The 11,956-nt window shown below is 39.6% G+C and overlaps 1 long non-coding RNA gene across 2 annotated transcripts; it reads left to right on the top strand.

Moving 5' to 3' along the window:
• The first annotated feature begins 6,750 nt into the window (after positions 1–6,750).
• LOC110870789 lies at positions 6,751–10,326 on the top strand. 2 transcript variants are annotated; one of them, XR_002553237.2, is made up of 3 exons: positions 6,751–7,073; positions 8,258–8,341; positions 10,117–10,326. It is a non-coding gene; the product is annotated as an uncharacterized LOC110870789 (long non-coding RNA). The 2 variants fall into 2 exon arrangements; XR_004864620.1 differs by having other exon boundaries at positions 8,253–8,341.
• Positions 10,327–11,956: the final 1,630 nt, after the last annotated feature.

The raw sequence follows: 11,956 nt of genomic DNA, 5'->3' as shown, positions 1-11,956 counted from the left end.
CGCAATATGGCAACAAGCATCCACTTTCTACAATGGATTGTTGCCACATACTAGGCAGACACTTGATTCTAGCTCCGGGGGACTTTTAGGTAATCGACGCCCACACGAAATATATAATCAAATTGAGGAAATTGCTCAAACCAATTTTCAATGGCACACTCCCCGGGGAAATAAGTCTATCGCCCCGGGCGCCCATAAGGTCGACGAAAGCACCTCTTTACAAGCCCAAATCGAGGCCCTTTCTTCAAAAATAAAAAAATTAGAAATGACAAAAACAGTCTCGGTTATGGCTTGTGAGGGGTGTGGTGGGTCACATGAAAATTGGAGTTGCATGAAAGAAACGGACGAACAACAAGAAATGGTAAACTACATTGATAATAGACCTAGGCCGTCGGGTCCTCCAACGGGAACCTACAACCAAGGATGGCGAAACCACCCAAACCTTGGTTGGAGGGAAACCGGCAATAGTAGTAACCAACAAACCCAACGAGCAAACTTTCAGCAATCAAGGAATGAGTCACAAAATTTCACTCAACAACAAGGTGGACGAGAAAGGCTCGAAGATACTATATCTCGCCTCATCTCCGACACTGATAAGAAAAACTCGGAAAGATTTCTACAATTAGAATCTAATTTTAGGAATCAACAAGCTAGCATTCAAAACATAGAAAAACAAATAAATCAACTAGCACAAAATTTTTCCGAGAGACCGCAAGGCGCATTACCTAGCAATACCGAAACAAACCCAAAGGCGCAAGTTCACCTCATCACACTACGAAACCGCACCGTAGGGCCTGCAGAAGTACCTCCAGCGGCGGAAGAAACGACGCCAACACATCCGCAGGAAAAGAACTCTCCCCCATCACCAGAGCCTATCAAGGCTCCTCGAGTTCCGTACCCCGGTAGGTTAATTCGTCAAAAAACCAATGAGCAATTCGCAAAATTCGAAAGTTTGTTAAAACAATTGCATGTCAATATTCCTTTTATCGAAGTCCTAACCCAAATGCCCAAATACTCTAAATTTATGAGGGACTTCCTTACACATAAAAAGAAAATTGAAAATTTGCAATTAGTTAATTTAGGCGAAGAATGCTCTGCCCTCGTACTCAATAAACTACCCCAAAAGAAAATCGATCCCGGAAGTTTCACGATTCCATGTTCAATAGGGGAATCACCCGTTCGCAATGCCTTGGCCGACTTAGGGACTAGCATTAACCTCATGCCCTCATCAATGTTCAAAAGGCTTGGCTTGGGAACCACGAGCCCTACAAAAATAAGCATACAACTCGCTGATCGATCAGTCAAATTCCCACAAGGTGTCATCGAAAATGTCTTGGTAAGGGTAAGCAAATTCGTTTATCCCGTTGACTTTGTCATACTCGACATGGAGGAAGACACCGAGGTCCCCCTTATCCTAGGGAGACCCTTCCTTGCCACAGCACAAGCAGTGGTAGACATGAATGAAGGGACACTGACTTTGAGGTATGGGGACGATGAGGTGAAGTTCGGAGTTGGGAAGAAAATAGAGGACGACGACCCGGTCAATTACATGAAGGTTATTGATTCAAGCTTGGATGCCGCTCTCCGACGGTGTAACTTGGGAAGCAAGGCACTCCACTCAGAAGAGATATAACCAGAAATCGGGTCTAGCCAAGGACCCTTATAAACGTGGCGCACCACGGAGGCATTCCGCGGATCTATCCTTAGTTTAGTTTAGTTTAATCTTTTAATTTTTGCAGAATAAAACACACTCATGGTGGTAATGGATGAAAAAGGGAACGAGAAAAACGGACCCATGCATGAAGAACAGAGCAACCCGACAAAAATCTCCATCACAGAAGGCTCAACACGGGCCGTGCCCAACCAACACGGCCCCGTGCTGAGCCCCTGCAGATAAATCACCCAGTTCAGGTAACTGGACACGGGCCGTGTTCAGCGGACACGCCCCCGTGTCCAGGCTTCTGTTTCAATTCTGAAATTTTTGTTACTGGCACTTGACCACGGGGCCGTGCCCGGTGAACACGGGGCCGTGTCCAGAGTGCCAGTAACATAAATATTTGCTTTTTAACACACTTTTATACATTTTAATCACCCAAAAATATTGTTTTTGGACACATTGAGGACAATGTGTAATTTAAGTGTGGGGGGGGGATGCTAAAACCTTGAAATTTTGCAAAATCCTAAACACAAGCCTTACACAAAACTCTATTGGAACCGCTAAACACCCCAAATTTTTTCAAAAACTTTTTCATTTTTTTTATTTACTTGTCTTAGTTTAAGTTGGGAAGAACAAGTCTAAAAAGGTTATATTTTTACAAGTTTACAACCGATAGCGTCGTGATAAAAAAGGAACCAACATAAGAAAATTATGAAACGGCATAACAAATCTAGTTTAAAATTCGATTATATATGCTTGGTCACATTAAAAACCCATTCCCACAAAAGTGAGTTTTGAGCCTTTATTGAGCATAAAAATACACATATTTAGATTAAATGCTCATTTTTCGTTTCTTGTGTGAATAGCCGCTCGGTCCTTACAAATCTAGAACTTGCCACGACGATACATTCCCGGTCCTTACCAACTTAAACCCAAGTAAGTAAATGATGGAGGCATTAGGACTAACCATTTTTCTTTCAAAACCATTATTTTTCATTTTTTTTACCTACCCAAAATCCCCCTAGATAGCCCCTTTGAGTCTAAACCTTTCATTTCATTACCCCAAAAACCATTTTTACCCACCAAAAATCTTTTTCATTTTTTTCCCCTTTATTTTAGTAACAAGCTCGGTTTTTCGTCAACTTGCCCTTTCAAGTGATATCAAAAAAAAAAAAAAAAAAAAAAAAAAAAAAAAAAAAAAAAACTAGATGATGAAGTCAAAAACAAACAAAAGCTACAAAAGCTTGTTTGAAGAAATACTTCAAAAATAATAAGTCACTAAAAACAAGGTATTTTACGAAAACCGACACTTGTTACGATTTTCGCCCTTTTTACTAACCACTAACCAACCACCCACCTTTAAACCCAAGCCTTCACCCCAAAAGTCCTCTTGATATTTACAAAGGTAAAAAGTTAAAAAGGAGGAGGATTGATTGCTTGGCAAGCCTATGGAAGACGTAAGTTCCGTGCCGCTCTCGAGTGATTCACTAAAATATACACCTTCGGCCGAGTGTTGAGTGATCTCCCGTAAGGTATGTGAACTTGTATATAAATGGAATTTTAATAAGGCATGTTATGCCCAACTAAGTAGTTTATCTTGTGAAAAGTTCAAAATAAATCATAACGAATAGGATTGTAAATAACTAAAAATAAAACCTATAAAAACCTTGGATTCCCGACACTCTAGGACAAGCTAAAAAACTTCTCTTCTACCTATTCCATTTGGGAGTGTAAGCCACATTTAAAGAGTTTTGCTTGAGGACAAGCAAAAGTTCAAGTGTGGGGGTATTTGATGTGTGTAAAATGCAACATATAAAACACATCAATTAAGGCATAAAACTAACCCTTTTTAAGTACTAATGTTGGAAAAATAGTGTTTTTGTCTTCCTTTTGTATTTTCAGGATGAAATGAGCTCAAAATCACAAAAGAAGCAAAAAGACCACTAATTCTACCATAAATACAAGAAAAGGAACAAAAGTAGACTGCCCGGACCCTCAACGGCACCTCCCAAGGCAAAAAGAAGGAAACAGAGTCTGAACACGCCCCGTGTCCAGCGAACACGGGGGCGTGCCCAGGAAGCAGCAGAAAAGACAAACCAGTAGAAGCTTCCATTGCCCACCACGGGGCCGTGTCCAGCGAGCACGGGGGCGTGGTGAAAGTACAGCAGGCGCATTAATTGTAATTCGCAATTACAATTAATGAAGAGAGAGAGTGTCAGGCGGGCACGGGGCCGTGTCCAGCGGACACGGGGCCGTGTCCAGCCTTCTGTTCAGCCTATAAATAGAGGAGCTTGGCTTCATTCTCTCTCATCCCTTGGCACACCACCTCTCTCACACTTCATCCACCACCCATCACCACCATAACACCATCATCCACCACCATCATCCATTGTCCATCGTAGAGTGTGTGAGTCGTCTCGGGATCCAAGATTGATCGTAAGAGTTCTTGACAATCAAGGCCATGTTTGCCTAAGTCTCTTACATCACTTGGTGAAGACAAGTGTTTAGTATAATACTTTTTGTTTTTAATCTTTTGCACTTTTTATTTGGTTTTGTATTAATGACTTTAATAACTAGTTACTTATGTTGAAGGTGATCTTTCCTTATCGTTTGTCCGTGGTGTCTTGGCGTTATTTTACTGTCTATATAAAATAAAAGATTTTCACCATTCATATCTCCACGGTCTATATGGAGGTATGTTGGCTACCTGGTCGGGGGTTAAGGGAACGGTTTGGTAAGGGTCTTGCCCTTGTTCAGCGTTTAGAGGTCCTGCTTGGGACCTGGGTCAAATTTAGTAGGATCTCCTTCAATGCCCATAGGTATTGGATGGCGGGGATCCAAACTCTTTGACCCCCTCATAAGTTAACTACTATTAATACTATAACCCGGCTATTTAGGACTGTATCCCTGCTGACTCAGACTACTTAGCCGAGGGTAACGTCGCCGCCAAAAGCGGGGCCTACCATAATTTGCATTAATAACTTAATTCATTATCTTTCAATAATCCGACCCTTTAGGATTGTATCCTTGCTGACTCAAACTACTGGGTTGAGGGTAACGTCGCCTTCAAAAGAGGGGCCTACTACAATAACTAAGATAATCTCTTAAACAAGTGCAAAAGTGCGAAAATAATCAAAGGTTATACTAATACACGTGTCGGAACCAAGTGATTCATCTTGTCTATCTGTTTTTACTTTATTTTTATTTTCAGCATTTAGTTAGTTTTTATTTTTCTTAGTTTAAAACATTTTTCTAACCTTTTTGATTTGATTAGACGTTGAGGATAAACCAGTATTAAAAGCTCTTGTGTCCTTGGACGACCTCGGTATCTTACCAACACTATACTACGTCCACGATGGGTGCACTTGCCCATATGTGTGTTTGGTGTTAGTAAATATCGTGTTTTATAAATTTAAAACTTGGCTAAAAGTGTAAAAAGGGCTTAAATATATATCTAAAAACATATATACACTAACACGCATCAGTTATCACCCAGGCAAGGCAAACGTTGTTGCCGACGCGCTCAGCATACGGAGCTATTTGCTCAGTATTCGCAATACTCAAGCCCAACACGATCTCGGAACCCTCATCCACGAAGCCCAACATGCTTGTTTCAATGAACGCACCTTGAAGAAGGAGAGAATCTATCACGATGGAGCACAACTTGTAAGCAAATCGAATGGGATCTTCTATTATCTAGACCGAATTTGGATCCCTAAGCGGACCGATTTGAGAAAGATTCTAATGGATGAAGCCCACAAATCCCGATATTCTATTCATCCCAGTGCCGATAAAATGTACCAGGACCTTCGCTACAAGTACTGGTGGCCGGGCATGAAACGGGATATCGCTCTCTATGTTGGAAGTTGCCTGACTTGTGCGAGAGTTAAGGCTGAACACCAAAGGCCCTCTGGCTTACTCGAACAACCGCCAATTCCGATATGGAAGTGGGAGAGTATAGCTATGGATTTCATAACCAAACTTCCGCCCACGCCATCAGGTCATGACAGCATTTGGGTTATAGTTGATCGTTTGACCAAATTAGCCCACTTTTTGCCAATACGGGAAGACTACAAGGTAGAACGACTAGCCCGAATCTACACCGACGAGATCATTTGTAATCATGGTACGCCTCGTGACATCATCTCTGACCGTGATGCTCGGTTTCATTCGCGATTGCGGGAAACGTTTCAAGCAGCTCTTGGTACGACGCTTAACTTAAGTACCGCATTCCATCCTCAAACCGACGGACAGACTGAAAGGACGATCCGTACTCTTGAAGACATGCTCCGTGCCTGTGTCATAGACTTCGGTGGTAGTTGGAACAAATACCTACCGTTAGTCGAATTCTCGTACAACAACAGCTATCATGCCAGCATACAAATGGCACCATTCGAGGCCCTATATGGAAGAAGATGCCGATCGCCTATTGTATGGCACAAGATCGGTCACTCGCAATTAACCAGTCCGGAACTATTACAAGAAACGACTGACAAAATCCTCCAAATTCGAGACAACTTGTCGAAAGCCCGGGATAGGTAGAAAAGTTACGCTGATAGAAGACGCAAGCCCCTTGAATTTGACGTTGGCGACTACGTACTCCTAAAGGTATCACCTTGGAAGGGTGTGGTCAGATTCGGCAAGAAAGGGAAACTAGCGCCTCGATATGTTGGACCTTTTAAGATTCTGGATAGGATCGGAAAAGTCGCCTACAGACTTGAACTACCGGAGGAACTTAGTAACGTCCACCCGACTTTCCATGTGTCGAACCTCCGAAAGTGTCTAGCTGACCATGATCTGATTGTACCTCTCGATGACCTTCAAGTCAACGAAACACTACACTTCGTGGAGAAGCCTGTCGAAATCATGGATCGCCAAACCAAGCAACCCAGGCGCTCGCATACCTATCGTGAAAGTCCGATGGGAAGGCAAACGAGGCGCAGAGTTCACTTGGGAACTCGAAAGCGACATGAAGGTGAAGTACCCGCAGTTGTTCAAGTGAAAGTCTAGAGAGAGAAAGTTCTCCAGGGTAATTCACAGTGCTGTACTGTAACACCCCAAAACCCGAATGTTTATATTCGTTAAGTGTTATGATCGGGTACATCAAGAAATAAATAACTAGGTTATTCGTCCTAGTTAAAAGTATGGTAGAAACAAATAAGGAATGAAAGTTGTGTCAATTCTAATTAGTGAGAAAACTTGAGGGACCAAAACGGTTAGGATGGAAAGATGGGTTTTATTTATGAAAATCAACACACACAAACACACACATTCGTGTGTTCTAGAAAGGAGCAGGAGCTCTCATGAGAGCTCAAGAAACCCTAAACGTGAAGAATCATCAAATCGAAGGGCAAATCAAGGTCTAAATTCATGAATGAACACGGATTAATGATCACCTTCACAAGGGGATTGTAAGGTATGTCTTAAAAGTTAGATTGGTGATCTTTCACGAAGTGGGTTATGATGTAAATTGCGAATTTGTATGAAATTGTGAATGGGTGTGTGTTAGAATCATCATATTGAACATGGGTTATGCATGATTTAGGTTAATTTGATGTTTAGAGGTGAAACCCATTTGTTTTGGTAAGGATGATGACTTGAATGATCACCCAAGTCCAATCCTTGTTCACATCTTGTTGTGTTATGGTGTATGTAATGCGTTCTTGTTAGGTAGATTGAATGTGATATGAATTTGTTGATGTTTTTGTGTTAATTGATGAATGAAAGCATGAAGTAGGAAGTAAAGCATGAAACACTTGTACATTATGCATAAATTGTGGCATGCACACCAAGTGTTTGATGAAATGCCTAGGTGGGATTAATAGATGAAATGGTATGCAAGTAATGGATGAAATCGTATAATATGGGGATATGATGTATTTGATGATAAATAAACATGAGAAATCTATTTTTATATGGAATTCATGTAGGATTTGGTTGGCCATGTTATTTAGTAAAAGTATGCATTAGAATATTGTACTCTATGTTGGAGTGGTATGATGTTTACTACATGTTTGAATAATTGCTTAATCAAAATTGATAAGTAAAAGTACACTAAATGTGAAGCATATGAGATCATTAGAATAGGATGAAGTTAGAATGATGTTGGGTTGTTAAGCATAGGTCATGGTGTTAGTTGTAGAATTATATTACTAGAATGAACGGAATTAAATATGTTTGGTATGTGCATATAACTAGATGATCATGTGGTTGTATGCTTATTGCATCGTGAGTATGAAATGTATATAGTGTCATTAGTATAGTCTACTATAATGACATGGATGTATGAGGTTAAGTCGAAAGTTCATATGATAAATTGTTGACTTTTTGAAAGTCAACTGTGCATAAGTAGCAATGTTGGACTTTTGTCACAATTGTGATATTATAGAAAGTCATATGATGCGTGTTATATCCATACGTGTTATATGTGATGACACGATGAATTGTATGAGTTTGAAAGATTAACTTGTGGAAATATGCCTTATGCTTGTTAGAATTGACTAATGAAAGTCAAATGTGAAACATGAATTTGATATGATTGTTAATATGTACAATCATGTATGCTAACAAGAATGTGAATGCGATGACATGAAAGTATAGGGATCATGTCAAGATGGATGGAAGCATGGAAGGTTAACGGGTCAAAAAGAGGCGAGGAAACGGATGCGAATACGAACACTAAAGGTAAGTGATTTCCGTAATCACTTCGTAGTACAAGTAAGTAATAAAGTGTTGTAATGAATTAAATATGATGTTTGAGGTCAAATATGTGTTAAGGTCTTTCGTCGTAAATGATGGGTTTAAGGTTGACCAAAATGCCCATGATGGGTATTTTGGGGTAAACGAACTTAAAAGTGGTTTAGAAGCAAGTTATTCGATTAGAGTAATGTTTTGGGCAGGTATGGAAGTGGGGATGATGGTTTGGTCAGTCATAGACCAATTAATGCGCGAATACCCTTAACGGGTCAAATAGTTAGAAAATAGTTAAGTCGAATGTATGTAAGTTAAGGATTTCCGTAATCCGGAGGTAAGATTTTATGTTCATATGATAGAATGTGAATTTACAAGCATGTAGGAAGAAACGGGAGGTCAAACAGGTAAACGGTTCAAAAGTTACGTGCGTTTTAGTGCGTACGGACGACGAAACGAACCTGCAGAAAACTGCAAAAAACTAGAGGGCGTCGCCGACGGGTAGGGGTACCCAAAGGTGGGATCCTAAAGAATATGTAGTAATATGGTACCCAAAGGTGGGATCCTAAAGAATAAGTAGTAATATGGTACCCAAAGGTGGGATCCTAAAGAATATGTAGTAATATGGTACCCAAAGGTGGGATCCTAAAGAATAAGTAGTAATATGGTACCCAAAGGTGGGATCCTAAAGAATATGTAGTAATATGGTACCCAAAGGTGGGATCCTAAAGAATATGTAGTAATATGGTACCCAAAGGTGGGATCCTAAAGAATAAGTAGTAATATGGTACCCAAAGGTGGGATCCTAAAGAATAAGTAGTAATATGGTACCCAAAGGTGGGATCCTAAAGAATATGTAGTAATATGGTACCCAAAGGTGGGATCCTAAAGAATAAGTAGTAATATGGTACCCAAAGGTGGGATCCTAAAGAATATGTAGTAATATGGTACCCAAAGGTGGGATCCTAAAGAATATGTAGTAATATGGTACCCAAAGGTGGGATCCTAAAGAATAAGTAGTAATATGGTACCCAAAGGTGGGATCCTAAAGAATATGTAGTAATATGGTACCCAAAGGTGGGATCCTAAAGAATATGTAGTAATATGGTACCCAAAGGTGGGATCCTAAAGAATAAGTAGTAATATGGTACCCAAAGGTGGGATCCTAAAGAATAAGTAGTAATATGGTACCCAAAGGTGGGATCCTAAAGAATATGTAGTAATATGGTACCTAATTGTGGGATTCTAAGTTAAGAATTTCCTTTACGTATATAGATGTGTATGTATGTATGTATGTATAAAGGTATGTATGAGTGTATGCATGTATGTAAGGATGTAAGAAAGGTATGTACGTATGTAGATGTGAACGTACGTATGTATAAAGATATGTATGAGTGTATGCATGAATGTAGAGATGTAGGAAAGGTATGTATGTATGTATGTAATTGTGTATGTATGTATGTGTAAAGACATGTATGAGTGTATGCATGTATGTAAAGTTGGAGGAAAGATATGTATGTATGTAGATGTGAATGTATGTTTGTATGTAAGTATGTATATAAGCATGATTTAGACACGTTGAGTGTTAACGTTTTAATGGTGTACCTTGAGAATGAAAGGTAATGCAGGTACATTACTGAAGCCTCACCAGGGAATGGATACGCAGATGTAATGCTTAAAGTTTGAAAAATGACGAACAGTGAAGTGTTTGTGAATGAATCTTGTTTATATAATGTGTGCTAATTTATGAATGAATGTGGTGAGTGCAGGTTGTACGAGTCACGAGGATCTTCAAGGATTAGAGATCGAGGATCGAGTCACAAGACAGATTGTACGGAAACGTTGGTGTTGAAATTTAGAAAACCCATGTCATGCATTTAATTGTAAATGAGTCAATTGATGACTTCATGTGAAAAGGTTGTATTAAAATGAAGTTTTAAGTAAGTCAAGGTAATTATAAGGAAAGAAAGTTTATGGCTTGAACTTCCGCTGCGACTTTTAGTCAAATACGCATTAGGGTCTTACAAGTTGGTATCAGAGCCCTGGTTTGAGGGAATCAAGTACGAGAAGGTAAGTACTTGAACTCAAACTTGTGTGCTCTTGAGATAAGAAATCCGTACAATCCAAGACTCGATCAAGATCCAAAGGTAAAGGGTTGATGAAAGTATGCATTTATGTATACGTATAACAAAACTGACGGTTTTGTATGTGCAAGGTAAGCATAAGTGTTGGAAGAGGATGATCCGTGAATGCAGCCTAGAATGAATACTAAGGTAGGCAAAGAGGTAATGAGACAAGTAGGCAAATGAGCCCAGGTATGTGAATTTAATGTAAGGATGTAAGCAATGGTAAAGTCCATTAAAGGAAGGAAAAGTTTTAAATGAAAGACAAGGATTGTATGTAATGAGGTACTGAAAGTGATACACGCGCCGAAACCTAAGTCTACGGACATAAGGTGACAATTACATGAAGGCACGAAACTACTATGTGGATTGTGTACCTGGCCAGTACACGAGAAACGTATGACGTTCGTGAGATTATGATAATTGTTACAGGTATGTCCGGTAGAGTTGAGTAGCAGGCGGGCGTGTGGGGGGAAATGGGAATTAAGACTCTCGGGAAGTTGAGAGTACTATGTAGGAATGAAAAGTATGAGTGATAAAAAAAAATGAAGAATGTTGAATCCGTAAGAAGGTACGGATCAACAAGATATGAATGATATGTATGAATGAAATGTTTGAATCCACGAGATGGATTCAAGGAATGCAATGTATGAATGAAATGATTTGAATCCATGAGACGGATTCAAGGAAAGAAAGATATGAATAATATGTCTGAATCCGGGAGATGGATTCAGGGAATGAAAGTTATGAATGCAATGTTTGAATCCGTGAGACGGATTCAAGGATGAAAGGCATGAATGATATGTTTGAATCCGTGAGACGGATTCAAGGTATGAAATGCATGAAGAGAATGTTCGAAACCGCTAGACGGATTCAAAACATAGAAATAATGAAAGGTATGGATGCTATGATTGCGTCCGAAGGACGGATTTAAAATATAAAAAGGGATGAAATTAATCCACATCACAATGTGTCGACAGTTTGACCATGGTTGTGTCAAACGAGTCATACGGATAAATGTAAAGTAATAAACAAAAGAATGATCGTAATGGGCATGCAAACCTAAATTTTAAAGCGAAAGAAAGAAGTTCGAACAAGTTATGTGTTAAATATGTTAGTAATGGACTCTTAGGAGTCATAATGAATGACGGGCTACGACCCGGACAATAATTTAAGTATGAATGAGAAGGGTGAGTTTTGTTAAGAATACCAAAATGATGTAATGGATGTCCTTGTAGGTAAACATGAAGGGAAAGACGTACGAATGTGTACCTCTTTACATCTACGGTAAGTAAGAAATGTCAGTTTGACCTTGAAACGTCAAACTGCAAAGGTCGACAAAATAAGTAACCAAAATAAAGAATTGCATGTAAGGAATGAAGTGTGGAAAATGTTATAGCATGTGCGTAGGAAATTGTAAAGAATTATAGGTGAGTAATCACCTAGTTTAATGAATGCTTGAATGAAATGTGCTAACCGCTAAAAT

This window comes from Helianthus annuus, chromosome 8 (assembly GCF_002127325.2).
Source record: "Helianthus annuus cultivar XRQ/B chromosome 8, HanXRQr2.0-SUNRISE, whole genome shotgun sequence".
Lineage (NCBI taxonomy): Eukaryota > Viridiplantae > Streptophyta > Magnoliopsida > Asterales > Asteraceae > Helianthus > Helianthus annuus.
The sequence above is the reverse complement of the archived record's forward strand: the minus strand, read 5'-3'. Positions and strand labels throughout refer to the sequence as shown.